The following is a 17,761-nucleotide window of genomic DNA, read 5'->3' as shown; positions in this document are numbered from 1 at the left end:
AGAAATAGTAAAAGAATAAAGTAAAATGAATATAGTAGGCTTCTGGGTAAGCATGGCGGCAGTCTAAACGCTGGTTACTTCCTCTCCCCAACACACACCGACAAAGATTACCCCCAAAAATCTTAAAAATCATTTTCAGAAGAATGGAGGAACTATACAGTAGGGCACAACATTGAAGGTACATGGGATTGGGGTGTTTCCAATCCAATAAGAGGGTGAAAAAGCTTCCACCCAAACACGAGCCGATCCACCCTCCTCTACCCCACATGCGGAGCCAGAGCCAGAGCCAGCACAAGCCAGAACAAGTGAGTGAGGGGCAGGAGTTGACTAGGACTGCCAGGGACCTACCCCTGAAAGCAGCTAGGCAGGAAATCCCAGCGCACAAGGGAGTGCAGACCTTGAACACCCCTGGGAAGGTAGCATAGAAAAGAGCTGCAAAAGACAGCGAAGATTCAAGAGCATGACTCAGGCAAAATTCTTGCTCCTTAACTCCATACACAGAGAACCTGCTCAGTTCACACCGATTTCTGACTAAAGAAGGAAAGAAAAACATCCATGAAAATGGCTAATTGTGCACAGGAGCCTCAAAATCCTTTAAAAAAAAAAGACAGTAACCCTCAAGAATTTTTACAGAGGAAAAACTCAGGCTTCAGAGGAAATACTGGATGAAATTCAAACAAAGACAAAACCTTCTAAAAAATAACGTAAATTATCCACAAGCCCTGGAAGAATTTCAATTGGAGCTGTGAATCTTAAAATTTACTCAGACTGCATCTTAGAAGATTTGGTTAAGCTATTCCCCTATTGTAACAATGGAGATACTTGATCAGGAATGTATTGAGAACTTTAAAATTACTCCACCCTACTCAGACAGTGCCTTAGGGGAAGATAAAGTTTGCAAACTCCTGATTCAACAATGAAAAGTCCCTAACTCATACTTATAGTAAAGCCAAAACTTTAAGCTAGGTGGTCTATTTTTAGATCTAATACAAAAGGTTGCTAAGTACCTATAAGGGTTAAATTAGGGCTTTTAAGATTAAAATTTAAGCCAAAGTGCAGCAGGTAGAAATTAGTTTTACTCTAGAAGTGACAAGTAAAAATTAGTTTCTCTGTCAAGGAGTATTATATTTTATGAGATTTATTAAGGATTAAGATTTTAAGAAAAATACAAGTAAGAAAGCACATGCCTAGGTGGGCCGAGAGGCCCATTCAACCTCACCTACATCATGAGAGACGCGTCTGCTTAGAAGCGGAAACAGGAAGAGAGAGCTCAGTAGGTGGAGAGCTCCTTTAAATAATTTGTGATCTTGAATTCAGGTGAGGTTACAAAGCATCCTGGGAACCAGAGCAAGGACTTCTGGGGATTGGAGTCTGGGGTTCAAGTCTCCATTTTTACAGTACCTAAAAGGTCAAGCAACTTACAAAAGGCAAGGTTAACAAGCGGAGTAAAGTACTCAGAGGATTTAATCTAACCATAGAAGGTGAGAACAAAAGAGGATGAGAACTAAGAATGGGCAGTCCTGGGAAAAAGGATCTACTGTGATTGGTAGACATGAAAATTTAGGGGAGGTGACATAAGAGAAAATTTCTTTAAAAGGAAGGGGTAAAAGGTAATTTAGTGGTTGGAGTTCAGAATTGGAGTTTAGAGTTTAAGTTTTGAATTGAGTTCGCAAATGAATTCAGTTTGGAGAGGAATTCAGTTCAGAGTGAAAGAAACCAGCTTGGAGATAATCTTGTGGTGCGTGATAAAGACTGACTCGCTCTCCCTTAGGCTCAGGATTAGGCCATTTTGGCCTAGACCCTTTTCTGCTGCTTGGCTATTTTCTCTCTCATTTTCTCTCTCTGTCTGTTTCTGTCTGTCTGTCTGTCTCTCTCTGTCTCTCTCTCTCTTTAGATTTTAAGTCAAAACACTAAAATTATCTTTACAGCTTGGCCAAAACCATTACAGGCTTTGGCATTTACAGTTTTTAACATTCACAGAACTTATCAAAGAGATGGAAGCCTTCTGGTTACAGAAGTGGGAAATGGTTCAAAAATAAATAAAGAAGTCATAACTGAATACCAAAAGGTTAAAGCAGAAAACCAAAAGATTATGACTGAAAACCAGGCCTTAAGGACCAGAATTGAGCAGCTGAAAACCAATGGTCTTGCAAAACACCAAGAATTAATAAAGCAAAGTCAAAAGACTAACAAAACAGAAGAAAACATAAAATATCTCACTGATAAGGTGACAGATCAGGAAAACAGAAGAAGGAGAGACAATTTGAGAATCATTGGTCTACCTGAAAAGCCAGAAATAAACAGAAACATTGACACCATATTACAAGAGATCATCCAAGAAAATTGCCCTGAAGTTCTTGAACAAGGGGGCATAATACACATTGAAAGAGTCCATAGAACACCCTCTACACTAAACCCCCCCCCAAAAAAAACAACTCCCAGAAATGCCAGAGCTTTCAAGCTAAGGAGAAAATTCTACAAGAAGCCAAAAAGAGGAAATTCAGATACCAAGGAGCACAAATCAGGATCACACAAGACCTGGCAGCTTCCACACTAAAGGACCACAAGGCCTGGAACAGGATATTCAGAAAGGCAAGAAAACTGGATCTTCAACCAACAAATCACCTATCCATCAAAGCTGACTATATACTTCCATGGGAAAGTATGAGCATTCAACAAAATAGATTTCCAAATATTTTTAAGGAAAAGACCAGAACTAAGTGGAAAGTTTGATATCGAAACACAAAGATCAAGAGAAACATGCAAAGATAAATATGAAAAAGAGGGGAAAGGAGAAAAATGGTTTTTTTTTTTTCATTCAAACTCTCTTCATTAAGGGCTACAATTAGATCAAATAATATATATTAATATATTGGGGAAATGTTATTTGTAACTTTCAAAAAATGTTTTCATTATTATAGTAAATAGAGGAATCATACATAAGAAAATATTGGGGCATTAAGGGCAATAAAATTACATGCAAAAAAAGGGTGTGAGGAATCGATGATGGTACCAAGAGATACTTGAAGAAATAAAATTAAAAGAATAAGCTTTGTCACACAAAGATACACATGGGAAGGGGAGGGGAAGAATACTGTTCTAAGAGGGAGAGGAAGAGAGTGTTAATAGGTAATACTCTAACATTACTCTCAGTGAAATCAATTCTGAGAGGAAAGAGCATCTAGATCCATTGGAATTTTGAAGTCTATCTTATCCTACAGGGTAAGGAAGAAGGGGAAACTAAGGGGGGGAGGAGGGAGTACAAAAAAAGTTGGGAAGGAAAGGGGGGGTAACTTAACAGACCCTAAAAAAATAAGAAGTGAACAAAAAGGGAGGGGCCAGAAAGGGAAACATATCAGGGAAGAGGAATAGGGGGATTGAAAGTAAACCACTGGGTTAAAAGGATATAGCAAAAGAAGGAAGGACAGAACTAAGAGAGGATATCAGAATGTTAGGTGTGACAAGGAAATCACTTTAAAAGACTGATATATATTAATTTAAGGTCGCCAAGGAATTCAGCTATGTAATTCCTAAATGAAAACTCAAGTCAGCAGTCAACCTTTTATGGAGTTTTTAACTACAAACAGGAGAAAGAAAGGAGAGAAAGAGAGAGAGAGAGAGAGAGAGAGAGAGAGAGAGAGAGAGAAAGAGAGAGAGAGAGAGAGAGAGAAAGAGAGAGAGAGAGAGAGAGAGAGAAAGAGAGAGAGAGAGAGAGAGAGAGAGAGAGAGAGAGAGAGAGAGAGAGAGAGAGAGAGAGAGAGAGAGAGAGAGAAAGCGGAGAGAAGAGAAAAGGGAATAGGGCTTAAATACCCCCTCTGTTTAGGCTGGGCCAAAAGGCCCAAGCCCTTAGACAGCTGAGGCAAAGAAAAGAGATCAGTCCCTATCACTCACGTGACCAAAATGGAGAAATAGTCTCAGGGGCCTCCACCTCCAGCCTCCTTCAGAGCAAGCTTCTCAGAGCACAACCTCTCAGAGCAAAACCTCTCCAACCACCCCCTCCGTCCTCAGACCCCTCTATCTTTAAGGAAACCATCTCAGTTCCCTCCCCTCAGTTCTCACATCTGCCAATCACTGTCCATGACTTCCCTGTGCCAATGGTGGCTCTAGCTTAACCCAGGACCGCCCAGAGGTCTGCCCCTTTGCACATGTCTGTGGAAAGTCATATTCTCAAATAATTAAATTTTGATCTATGCTGCAGCCCTTCCTAAATCCTGTTAGGACTGAGTAGGGTGGAGATTGTAAGTTCCAAGACCTGGTTCTATCATTCCAAGTATCTCTATTGTATCAATTCTAAAATCAATCATGACTCAAAGAACTTCCTGTTCTATGCTTAAGTATAGGTCAAAGCCCTTTCCATTGTTCAGCAAAAGGTTTCTGTCCTAAAGTAATCTTAAGTAGGGAGGAGAAGGACCCTCCCATGCCAAGGGGGGTTCACATTCCAATAGACTATCAGTAGGAAATTTTTTAAGTATGAAATTTCCCAATGGTGAAATTTCCAACATTTATAAGTCTAAGAAATTTTGAGGTTTACATAGGAAATTCAAAAGTGACAATCATAACTTTGAACATGAATGGGTTGAGCTCACCCATAAAATGTAGACGAATAGGAGAGTGGATTAGAATCCAGAATCCTACCATATGTTGTCTACAAGAAACACACATAAGGCATGTAGATATTCACAAGGTCAGAATTAAAGGGTGAAGTAAGACCTATTGGGCCTCAACTGACAGAAATAAGGCAGGAGTTGCAATAATATTTGACAAAGGCAAAGCAAAAATAGACCTGATTAAAAGGGATAGGGAAGGTAAATATATTTTGTTAAAAGGGAGTATAGACAATGAGGAAATATCACTAATCAACATGTATGCACCAAATGGTATAGAACCCAAATTTCTAATGGAGAATAGTAGAATTGAAGGAGGAAATAGATAGTAAAACTATACTAGTGGGTGACCTGAACCTACCACTATCAAATTTAGATAAATCAAATAAAAAAATAAATATGAAAGAGGTAAAAGAGGTGAATGAAATCTTAGAAAAATTAAAGTTAATAGATATATGGAGAAAAATAAATAGGGACAAAAAGGAATACACCTTCTTTTGGCAGTACATGGTATATTCACAAAGACTGACCATACGCTAGGTCATGAAAACATGGCATACAAATGCAGAAAAGCAGAAATAATAAATGCAACCATATCAGATCATAAGGCAATAAAAATAATGATCAGTAAGGGTACGTGGAGAGCCAAATCAAAACTTAATTGGAAATTAAATAATATGATTCTCCAAAATTGGCTAGAGAACAAATCATAGAAAAAATTAATAATTTCATTGAAGAAAATGACAATGATGAGACATCCTTTCAAACTCTATGGGATGCAGCCAAAGCAGTACCCAGGGGAAATTTTATATCCTTTAGTTCATATATTAACAAATGAGGGAGGGCAGAGGTCAATGAATTGTACATGCAAATCAAAAACCTTGAAAGCGAACAAATTAAAAACCCCCAGAAGAAAACCAAATTAGCGATCCTAAAAATTAAGGGGGAAATTAATAAAATTGAAAGTGATAGAACTATTGAACTAATAAATAATACTAGAAGCTGGTATTTTGAAAAAATAACCAAAATAGACAGTATTGGTCAATCTAATAAAAAAGAGGAAAGAAGAAAACGAAATTAACAGAATCATGGATGGAAAGGTAGAACTCACCTTCAATGAAGAAGAAATTAAGGCAATCATTAAAAACTATTTTTCCCAATTATATGTCAATAAATATGGCAATCTAGGTGATGTGGATGAATATTTACAAAAATATAAATTGCCTAGATTAACAGAAGAAGAAATAGAATTCTTAAATAATCCCATATCAGAAAAAAAAATTGAACAGGCCATCAAAGAACTCCCCAAGAAAAAATCCCCAGGGCCAGATGAATTCACAAGTGAATTCTATCAAACATTCAAAGAACACCTAATCCCAATATTATACAAAGTATTTGACATAATAAGCAAAAAGGGAGTTCTAATCAAATTCATTTAACGACACAAATATGGTACTGATCCCAAAGCCAGGCAGGCCAAAAACGGAGAAAGAAAACGACAGACCAATCTCCTTAATGAACATAGATGCAAAAATCTTAAACAGGATATAAGCAAAAAGACTCCTGCAAGTCATCACCAGGGTTAATCACTATGATCAGATGGGATTTATACCAGGAATGCAAGATATTTCAATATCAGGAAAACCATCCACATAATTGACCACATCAACAAGCAAACCAACAAAAATCACATGATTATCTCAATAGATGCAGAAAAAGCCTTTGACAAAATACAACACTCATTCATATTAAAAACACTAGAAAGTATAGGAATAGAAGGGTCTTTCCTAAAAATAATAAACAGTATCTATCTAAAACTATCAGCAAACATCATCTGCAATGGGGATAAACTAGATGCATTCCCAATAAGATCAGGAGTGAAACAAGGATGCCCATTATCACCTTTATTATTCAACATTGGACTAGAAGGAGAGGGGAAGGGAGAGGAGAACCAGGAACAGAGCTTAGATGTGGCCAAGAGGCTAAGGTAGGACCACTCTGACAAGAAACTGACCCAAAGCCAAAGCCCTGATCTACAGGGAGGGGGAGGGGCTACAAGAGAACCCCCAGGAGCTTTCCCATCCCAGAAGTCCTCAAATGCCTCCTAGAGGCCCTCTAGGGCTGGGGGAGGGTCATAGGGGTCCCTCCCAGTGCTCCAGGGGGTTGCAATCAGCCTTCAGAGGGAGATCCTACAGCTAGGAAGCCCTTCCAGGGGGACAGGACAGGCTTAGGGTTCAAAGACAAAAGGGGGAGCCGCCAAGAGAACAGGAAGGGTCTGAGGCCAAACTGGAGCCCAGACCCACCCCACAGCACTCTACAGGCCCAGGCGGTACTCCCTTTGCCAGAGGTCAGTCCTACCTACAGGAAAGGCCCTCCTCCTCCCTCAGCCCCCCATCCCTGTTTGCAGAGCCTTCCTGGGGCACTGCTGGCCTCCTGGGCTCTCTTCCCCCTTCCTGCCAGCCTCCATTCAGCCCCTGAGGAAATCCCCCCATGATGCTCTTCAGCACACCCAGCCCTAATGGCACCATCCTCCTCCTCCTGGCTACCCCCTCTGCCCTGGGCCACACCAGCCTCCTGGGGGGTCCATGAACAGCACCTCCAGCTCCTTCTCTGGCCAGGAGCACCTTCTCTGGCTGTCCTCCATGGGCAGCAGACAGGCTCTCCCTCCCCAGCTCTGACCACTGCTGAAGAAACATACTGATTTCATAGGAACTTGACCTCCAGAAAATACCCTAAATAGGGTCCCTTGTCCTAAGAACTAAAATTACCACATCCTTATTCATGTACTGCCATAAGGATATGTTATCTCGAGACAATAACCTGACCTAGGTTACTGACCAGATGATGTTAAAAGGAAACATCTGGCAGTAAGATTGATGTGTCTTTACTTTTGGTGACACCCCCCCCCCCCCAGCTCCTCTATTCTTGTGGAGGCCCAAGCTATAGCTTGAATAAAGTACCTCTTGTGTATTGCATTACCATGTGCATCTCTTCCTTGGAATCTGAACCAGAACGAGACCGAACATTTGGGGGCTTGTCCTGGGATTCCAAATGTTTGGACCACACAGTGGTAAAGGTACTTGTATCCTTGAAGGGAAATGCGAGTGTATCTGTCTGTGTGAATGTGTATGGGGAAGGGAAAGTCTGGATCGTGGCATATGGCTAAGTGGCTGGCAGATTTCGTGCTCCACAGATTATATAGTCAGCCTATTGCCAAGGTCAGATCTATTAAGACCCCCTTTCACCTGTTTCTGAGTGAGACCTGCCATGTACGCGGTTCCCAAGTCCCATGAGGGACCAGGATGGAACAGCCGGGAAAACAGAAGTTGTTGTTTCAAGAGATTGAGAGATTTCCCTTCTGGAGGATTTGTTAAGCTCACTCAGTAGGAACTTTGGGGTGGTTAGAAGCCCCCTGCACGAGGTGGTCTTGGGACAGGAACTTCGGCGTGGTTAGAGGGCCCCCCACCACCACCAAAGTTGGACTTGGGACAGGGACCAGGTCCTTGCAACAGAGGTTCTAGTCCTCTGAGGACCCTATGCCTCCTAAGGAGCATCTTTGGATGGTGAGTGTGAAAAATTTCCACACTGGCAGTCCTGCTGAGGAATAGGATCTTTAAGATAAGCCCCTGGGGTCAGGGGAGTGTACTCTTGCCTGCCCCGAAACCTAGTGAAAGTCTGTATCTGTTGTTCGTCTTCCACATCTGTTTGTTGTTTGGCTTTTACTGTTTGTCTCCTGTGTCTTTCTATATTTGTCCTAATGGGCCAACAAACATCTACTCCCTTAGATTTGGTCTTGGCTCACTTCTCCGTCTTTAAGGCAGGAGCCCAAAATCTCTACCAGGAAGGTATCAGTTCATTGATCAGATCTGTCTTCCTCCTCTGCTGCAGGGAGGAAGAGCATTGATTCTGAACAGGACAACTGGTGAGACATCCCTACTTTTAGGATGTTTCTGTTTATCGTTGTCTTTGTCACAGTCTCGTCTCTATGTATTCTAAAATTGGACACTCACAAGAAGGCTAAGGGTTGATGAACAACTTGAGAGGATTGCTAATGATTTTGATATGTTACAAATGTAATTTCATGTATTGTGGTAACTGTCAGTTAAATGTGAAATGTTAACCAGATTTTCTTGAGCACAACAAAACTCATAGTTATGAGTTTGTTTTGTTAAATCTTGCAATGCATAATGGTTTCAGTGAATTTGAGAGAACTATCTAAATGTGACTGATAGCCAGCCTGACACAGAGAGGGAATGTTTTATTCTATAAGGACAGAAATTGTACTGGCTACTTTATAGATGTAAAAGTCATCCAGAAAAAGTTATGTTGTTGAGAAGAACTTATGCTAGAATTTAAACTTGGGATTTTTTTCAAATCAGATGTTATTTTAATGTATGTGCTGTCAGAACTAGCAGCAAAAAATCATGACACACAAGTTTTTAAAGTGGTTAAAAAATCTATGCATGGGATACAAGTACTAAAATTTGGTATTTTACAAAAGGGAATTTCTAAATGGTGTTGTCTTTGACTAATGTTATATGAATTGTTTTTTAAAATGTGCACAATGTATAGGAATGTGAATCTTAAAAACTGCTCAGACTCTATCTTAGAAAATTTGGTTAACAAGGAAAAGCAACTGCCTGACTACAGCGGTTGAGGGGACATGACAGAGGAGAGACTCTAAATGAACACTCTAATGCAAATACTAACAGCATGGCAATGGGTTCGAATCAAGACATATGTGATACCCAGTGGAATCATGCGTTGGCTATGGGGGCGGGGGGAGGAAAAGAAAATGATCTTTGTCTTTAATGAATAATGCTTGGAAATGATCAAATAAAATATTATAAAATTTAAAAAAAAAGAAAAGAAAATTTGGTTAAGCTCTTCCCTTATTGTAACAAATGGAGGTACTTGAACAGGAATGTATTGGGAATTTTAACATTACTCCGCCTATACTTAGGCATACTTTAGGGGAAAATAAGTTGTAAACTCCTTACTGAACAATGAAAAGTCCCTAACTCATACTTACAGTAAAGCTAGAACCTTAAGCTAGGTCAATTTTTAGATCTAATACAAAAGGGTGCTAAGTACCTATAAAGGTTAAATTAAACACTAAAAGGTCAAGCAACTAACAAAGGGCAAGCTTAGCAAAGAGATGTGAAATACTCAGAAGATATAATCTAATCAGAGAAGGTGATAACAAAAGAAGATGTGAACTAAGAATGGTCAGTCCTGGAGAAAACGTCTACTGTGATTGGTAGATGTGAAAATTTAGGGAAGGTGACGTAAGAGAAATTTCTCTTTAAAAGGAGTTCACTATACCCCAGAGATAATGGGGAAAAAGACTTGTACAAGAATATTCATAGCTGCGCTCTTTGTGGTGGCCAAAAATTGGAAAATGAGGGGATGCCCATCAATTGGGGAATGGCTGAACAAATTGTGGTATATGTTGGTGAAGGAATACTATTGTGCAAAAAGGAATAATAAAGTGGAGAAATTCCATGGAGACTGGAACGACCTCCAGGAAGTGATGCAGAGCGAGAGGAGCAGAACCAGGAGAACATTGTACACAGAGACTAATACACTGTGGTATAATCGAACGTAATGGACTTTTCCATTAGTGGTGGTGTAATGTCCCTGAACAATCTGCTGGGATCTAGGAGAAAAACACTATCCATAAGCAGAGGACAAACTGTGGGAGTAGAAACACCGAGGAAAAGCAACTGCCTGACTACAGCAGTTGAGGGGACATGACAGAGGAGAGACTCTAAACGAACACTCTAATGCAAATACTAACAACATGGCAATGGGTTCGAATCAAGAACACATGTGATACCCAGTGGAATCATGCGTCGGCTATGGGGGGTAGCGGGTGGGAGGAAAAGAAAATGATCTCTGTCTCTAATGAATAATGCTTGGAAATGATCAAATATTATTTAAAGAAAAAAAAAGGAGCTCACTGAACTGAGTTAAAAAATTTCCACCATGGAGGTTAGAGTTTGGAGTTAGCTGGAGGAGCTGGGTCTCTGAACTCAGTTCAGGAGTTGAGGATTTCAGTGAAGGACTGGAGTTTTGCTTGGAACAATCTTGTGGTGACTCTCTCTCTCTCCCTTCCCTTAATTCCTTCATTTTTATTAATTAAAATCTCTATAAAAACCCAGCTGACTTGGGTATTTTCATATTTGGGAATTTTCCCGTGGTGACCACTTATTTTCACTAAAAATTATCTTTACAGTTTTGGCAATTCAGTCTTGGAAACCCACATTTTTAGCGGTTACAGGAAGGAATTTGTGATCTAGAGATGAACATACATGCATTTGTACTATGAAGAGTTATGTTTTTTACCAAAAAAGGTTAAGGGTATATGATATGCAAACTGTATGTCCTTAACAAGACAAATTTAACCAGCCCTGAAATCAAGAATGGCTTGTCATGAGGATTAAATACAATTCTGTACAGTACCTTTCCTCAACTTACAATAATGGTAAAGAGAAGACAGAAGAAATAGAGTAATGGATAGAGATACTAGTTGATACTATGAATTCTTGTGTGAAATAGATACAACAAATTATAAATTGGAATAATGTTGATGGAATTTAATCAGATATGTGGCAATGTTTTGAGATAAAAGAAAACTAAACTGGAGGTTCTATTCTACTTTAGTCAGAGGTTTGAGAGGAGTACAGGTAAATGCTTTGCACTTCAGTTTGGTTACACACTGAAAGACTGCTAACGGACTTAAAGTTATTTGGAAGTTGTGGAGTTCAAACTAAAATTCACTAAGAGTAAATTATTATGAAGGATTTGATACATTCAGAATTTTAAACTGTAGTAAGATAAAGCTTGAGTATGCAGATTTGTGAAGAAAGAATCTGCTTTTTAAGCAGAGGGTTGAAAGAGAGAGGGAGGGAGGAGACACATAAGGAGGTGAAAGAGAACAGATAGATGTTGTACTCATAATTGAATCCATGACCTAGGGATAATTTCTAGAATTAGTGTATGTGTTGTTGGAAAAATCACATATGATTCTTTAATTCTCTGGACAGTTACCCTGAAGTGATTCCTGTATGGCCTTAATCATAGTCTTTCAGATGGCCTAGGTCCAAGAGATGATACAGCTCTGATTTGTATTACTTTGGAGCTACTCAATTCAGCACTCATGTTCTTTATTTCAGGTTTTGTGACTAAAAGAGTGATATGTAAATTATTGCCAAAAAATATAAGAATAATTGAGTTATCAGCCTTATAGGGATATAAAAGGGACATAAAACCCTTGTTCAAGGGTATGGAAATTTGTTTCTGGATTACTGAAGGGAGCAGAATTTCTCTCAGCTGAAATGGGTGAGACTTGTCTTTTAAGGAAAAAGAAGTCTTCTGGGATCTAATGGTGACAAAGTATACAAAGGACAGAGAACGTCCTGGGGTGGTTACAGAGGCATATTCTGGGCTCACCTGGGAACAGACCTTTTTTGACCATCTAGGCTGTTAATCCTTGAGTGATACAATGACGGCATGAGCCAGTAATAGCTTTGGCCTGTATGTGAAGCCCTCACTATGGGTCCCTTGGGACGTCAGGAAATATTTTCCCTGTCAGCCTTTTCCTTTGTGACAAAGTCCCATAATCAGCACATAATGCAAATTGTAAAATTAAAGTTTCCATTTCCTCAAACAACCTATTAGGTTAATAATTGAAAATTATTAAATTGTTAGGGAATATACTTTGAAAAGTAGGTGAAGTTTATCAATAGATGGCTTCTTTTGTAGCCTTAATTTACCACAGTTGAAGTTTGGACCTTGAGCTTGAATATATAGCTCAAAGCTTTCTTGAATTTCCCCTAGAATCTGGGGGTAAAGGAATACATCTGTAAAATACTGTTACTCAATATAGATGTTTATAGTTAATGTGTACTTTGCAAAAGGATATTCTTTTAACAGAAACATCACATACCAATTCTGCAAACAACTCAGGAATCCGATTTCCTAAAGGGATCTATTCCTGTCAGAAGATGATTTCTGAAGATGGAGTCCGTTGGCTAAAATACCCAAATGCAAATGTGTAATATCAATTACTATTGGGCTAATTTTCTCTGATTCTCTAGTTTTTGCCCAGTCCTGGTTTCTACACTTCTATCTTAGGGGCTGACTCTTCCCCCTTGTGACCTGTCTGCCAATCAGAGGAAGCAGTCACTGTACATCCTTCAGATCTCCAAACAGGTCCCCACCTACCTAGGACCCAGGCATCCACTGAGGGCACACCCCTAAAGACCCTATGCCAAAAGCCTTTCCCTCCCTGTTCAAGTTTTGGCTACTCCCCTGTGGGATATGTGAACCTTGCATTATAACCTTGTCACTGCTCTAGTTGCTTCTAGGGTAGAAGCCTCCTGGGAGTCACCCAGATGCCACTGTAACCTCAGCAACCACCCCAGCCTGAAGCCCTGGACATTGCCTATAGTCAATACCTCTCTCCTGACAATAGGCAGGGACAGCGCTACAACCATTCTCAGCTCTGAAGAATCTACAGAAGATTGAGACCATCACCCCTTTCCCCTAGATATTCAGAGAGGGGGGAGATGACATGGGCATTATACCCCCAGAAACTTGGGCAAATTATTATCAGGGAAATTCTTCTGTTCTCTTACATCCTCGTGACTCTTAGTGACAGTAAATACCTTCTTCCACCCGAATGCGCCCAATGGTTGTGTGCATCCTCAGGGTTGACCCCCTATGTAGCTAAAGGCTCCTAAGACTCCAACCAAGATCTCTGCTTACTAGGGACTGTTTTTCCTAAGGTCTTACTCTATAACAGCAAGGATCTTTATCGGAGAGGGCTAGATCTTCTATTCTTCTAGCAGGGTGGACTCTGTGCTACTCTAGGAGAAGAATGCTGTTTTTATGCAGACCACACAGGTCTAGTTAGAGATTCCATGATAAAACTACGAGAAGGCCTGGTCATCAGGAAGAAAGAACGCGAGGCCCAGAGATCCTGGTATAAGCAGCCCTTTCACAAACCCCCGTGGCTGACAACCCTCATTTCCACTTTATTGGGCCCCCTCTTCATACTTGGCATCTTGCTGACCTTTGGCCCTCCTATTATCAATAGACTTGTGGCTTTGTAAAGGAGCACGTTAACACAGTTTAGCTCATGGTCCTAAGGCAGCAATACCTGACCCTAAACGATATCCATGCTCCTATGAGAACACTTCCCACGAGTAGGGCTCCTCATTGTCCTAAAAGAAGTGGGGAATGAAGAAACATACTGATATCAAAGGAACTTGCCCTCCAGACAATACCCTAGAGTCCCTTGTCCCAAGAACTAAAGTTAAACTGTCCTTATTTATGTACTTGCATAAGGATATGTTATCTCAAGACTTCAGCTTTCACTGAACTGACCATATGTTAAAGGAAATATCTGGGACTAAGATTGATGTGTCCTCACTTTTGGCAACCCCCACCCCTAGCTCCTCTATATAAGCCAGACCTAGGTAATGCTTGGGGTCTTCCACTTCTTGTGGAGGCCCAGGCTATAGCTCGAATAAAGTACCTCTTGTGTATTGCATTACTGTGTGTGTCTCCTCCATGGAATCTGAACCAGAACCAGACAGAACACTGCCTGTCCAGGCTTCTCTACAGTCCAAATGACAATCTCGCCTCCTCCAGGAAACCCTCTTCAACACTTCATTCTCAGCCCTGTCTCTAGTCATTATTGCCTGTTTAGTCAGAATGGAACATGCCTGGGGTGACTGAGGCTACCCAAGGGGCTGGGGAAGGGAAGGTGGGGGAGCAGGAGCTCAGGGGTCTGGGGCCCAGGGACTGGGAGGCAGAACTCCTGGGTACAGGGCACGATTAAACTGCATCTGGCATTACCCCCAAAAAACCCCCTCCAGCCAGGACGTATTAGCAGGAAAGATCTCCAAGAAGGCAATCAGTCAGACACCAGAGCAGACCCGTGGATACGCTGTACCCTGCAGGAAATTCGCAGGGGGCTGCCACCTCACATCCTTTCAGGCCCTAACCAGCCCCGCCCAGCTGCAGAGTCCCAGGGCATGGGGGGAAGGGAGCGGGTCCCGGCTTTGGGGGAATCCAGGAATTGGGTTCCAGGAGGCACAGGCGGGAGGTGTCTGCCCCAAAGGGACACCTAAAAGGGAAAATTTGAATTCAGTAATGCTCTCTGCCGCCCTTCCTCCCCTAGGCTCCTCTCCCTCTGGCCCCTCCCCCCTCGGGCACCCACTGTCCCCCATCACCACTTCATAATTACTCAGGCTTCAAGCACCGGGCGGGAGGGAGTTCCAGAGCTGGATAAGGAGCCCAGGGAAATTAGATAAGATCTTAACTTCCGGTTTCCCAGGGGCCTGGGCGCAGCCTGTTCAGAGACTATTCTGAGGCTAGATTATCCCAGCCTCTCCCTTGGGCTGGCCCTCCCCCTCTTCCCACCTCCAGAGTCTCCCTACAGATCTTCCAGCATGAGCCCCATTTCCCTCCTCTTCATTCTTCCACACAAGCCCCCACCCACCCCTCCCCTCCCCCATGGGTCAGAGGGCTGGTAGTGCCAGTACTTGCCCTGAGCAGTTTAAGGCGCTCCAGTCTCCTGGCTTTCAGGAAGAAAAGGGTCCCAGGGCATCTCTATTTACTACCTAAAAGTGCCGATAACTACCATTCATAACAACCACCCTAGAAGAGGGTTTCTGGGGAAGAGCAGGGCCCCATGGGGGCATGGGAGGAGGGGGACTGAGGGAATGTGAGGCCCACAAGGAGAGGCCATCTGGGGGTGGCTGGGGGGTAGGGGTTTGAAGCATCTCAGGAGAATCAGGCAGGTGAAGGGGGGTGTCAGTGTGGGTGGGGAGAGGAGGAAAAACAGGAGGAGGAGGAAGAGGAGAACCAGGAACAGGGCCTGGATGTGGCCAAGAGGCTAAGGTAGGCCCACTCTGACAAGAAACTGGCCCAAAGCCAAAGCCCTGCAGTGAGGGGAGGAAGAGGGGCTGTAGAACGACCACCTGGGAGCTTTCCCATCTCAGAAGTCCTCAAGTGCCTGCCTTGTAGGTGGGGAGGGTCATGGGGGTCCCTCCCAGTACTCCAGGGGGGCCCAGCCAGCCTTCAGAGGGAGATCCTACAGCCAGGAAGCCCTTCCAGGAGAATAGGACAGGCTCAGGGTTCAAAGACAAAATGGGGAACAGCCAAGAGAATAGGAAGGGTCTGAGGCCAGCCTGGAACCCAGGCCCTATCCTCTCCCCTGAGCTCCCCAGTGGCTCAGGTGGGACTCCCTTTGCCAGAGGGCAGTCCTCCCTGTAGGGAAGATACTCCTCCTCCCTCAGCCCCCCATCCCTGACTGCAGGACCTTCCTGGGGCTCTGCTGGCCTCCTGGGTTTTCTCTTCCCCCTTCCTGCCAGCCTCCATTCTGTCCCTGAGGAAATCCCCCATGATGCTCTTCAGCACTCCCAGCCCTAATGGCCCCATCCCCCTCTTCCCTGCCACCCCCTCTGTCCTGGGCCACACCACCCTCCTGGGGATGTCCATGACCAGCACCTCCAGCTCCTGGCCAGGAGCACTCTCTCTGGCTATCCTCCATAGGTGGGTCACAGGCTCTCCCTCCCCAGCTGGGAACACTGCCCTCCCAGGCTTCCCTACAGTCCAAATGACAATCTTGCCTCCTCCAGGAAGCCCTCCTCAACTCTTCACTCTCAGCCCTGTCTCTAGTCATTATTGCCTGTTTAGTCAGAATGGTGAGTGCCTGGGGTGACTGAGGCTGCCCAAGGGGCGGGGGAAGGGAAGGCGGGAGAGCAGGAGCTCGGGGGTATGGGGTACAGAGGCTGGGAGGCAGGATTCCTGGGTCCTTACAGGGCACGATAAAACTGCATCTGGTACAGCCCCTCCCTCTCAAACGCACTCCAGGCAGGACATTATAGCAGGAAAGAAGATCCTGAAGAGGAAGCTGGAGGCCACAGTGGATCCCGGTGATACACCAGAGGAGCCCCGAGGACACACTGTACCCAGCAGGAAATTCACCCCTGTGCAGCCCATCCTGCTCCGCTCCGGGCCCAGCTGGCCCCGCCCAGCTGCAGTCCCAGGACGTGAGGGGAGGGGATGGGGTCCCGGCTTTGGGGGGGAATCCAGGAATTGGATTCCAGGAGACACAGGCGAGAGGTGTCTGCCCCAGAGGGACTCCTAACAGGGACAATTCGAGCTCAGTTACTCTCTCTGCCGCCCGCCCAACCCCAGGCTCCTCTCCCTCTCGCCCCTCAACCCTCCGGGCCCCCTTTCCCGCGGTCCCCCGCCGCCACTTCATAATTACCCAGGCTAGAGGCGCCCGGCGGAGGAAGTTCCAGGGTCGGATAAGGAGCCGAAGCGGGAAAAGCTTTGGAAGTGGCGGAGGAGGGGGAAATCTGGTCCGATCTTATCTTCCGGTTTCCCAGAGGCCTCTGCGCCGCCTATTCCAGGGCTAGATTGCCCCGCCTTAACCCGGGGCTGGCCCTCCCCCTCTCCCCTCCTTCAGAGCCACCCCTCAGAGCCTTACAGTGCGAGCCCCGCCTCCCTCCTCTTCATTCTTCCACACAAGCCCCCGCCCCCCCGCCCCTCCCATGGGAGTCCGAGGGCTGGTAGTGCCAGTACTCGCCCTGCTCAGTTTAGGGCGCTCCGGTCTCCTGCTTCCGGAAGAAAGAAAAGGGTCCCGGTGCACCAGGCGTCCCGAGTTCCGAGCTCCTTTTGGGCAGAAGACAAGGTGGGGGAGGGGCGGGGACATCCTCTGCTCCTGCAGCACTTCTAGAAAAGACATGTGGGCGTGGCCAGGCTCCCGGCAGCCTGCAGAGTCAGGCGGAGACAGAGACCTACTAGGGGTCTGCAGGAGGATACCAGAAGAGCCACAGGCAAAGGAAAGAAGGACAAAGCCCCGCCCTCTCGGTCCGCCCTCCCTAGGCACGCCCCTATTGCCCAGGTGTCTCTGGCCACGCCCTTCTTGCTCTGACCATATTCCAGGGCATGAAAACTTCCCAACCAAAGGCAAAAAGAGCAGGAATAATAAACGCATCCTGTTCAGATCATGATCCGGCAACAATTCTAATCAGGTTTGCATTTCGGGTTTGGGGAGAGTAAGGCAAGTTAATAGAGGTTCCGAGAGGGCAGACAGAGCCAGGTTGCTGGGAGAGCAGAGTGCGGGAGCAGGA

The 17,761-nt window shown here is 44.1% G+C and overlaps 1 protein-coding gene across 2 annotated transcripts in view; it reads right to left on the bottom strand.

Annotated features, from left to right (window-relative positions):
- The window catches only part of LOC100617161 (zinc finger protein 420-like), a 35,457-nt gene extending 18,361 nt beyond the window's left edge, over nt 1-17,096 (bottom strand). The window contains exon 1 of one of the 2 annotated variants that reach the window (XM_016433018.2): nt 16,894-17,096. The gene's annotated coding sequence lies outside the window, so the exon portion shown is untranslated. Of the gene's footprint in view, nt 1-348; nt 2,803-16,893 lie in introns of those variants that run through there. The other variant, XM_016433020.2, reaches the window with a different exon arrangement.
- Nucleotides 17,097-17,761: the final 665 nt, after the last annotated feature.

Source organism: Monodelphis domestica, chromosome 3 (assembly GCF_027887165.1).
Source record: "Monodelphis domestica isolate mMonDom1 chromosome 3, mMonDom1.pri, whole genome shotgun sequence".
NCBI lineage: Eukaryota > Metazoa > Chordata > Mammalia > Didelphimorphia > Didelphidae > Monodelphis > Monodelphis domestica.
This window is presented reverse-complemented; position numbering and strand designations above follow the sequence as displayed.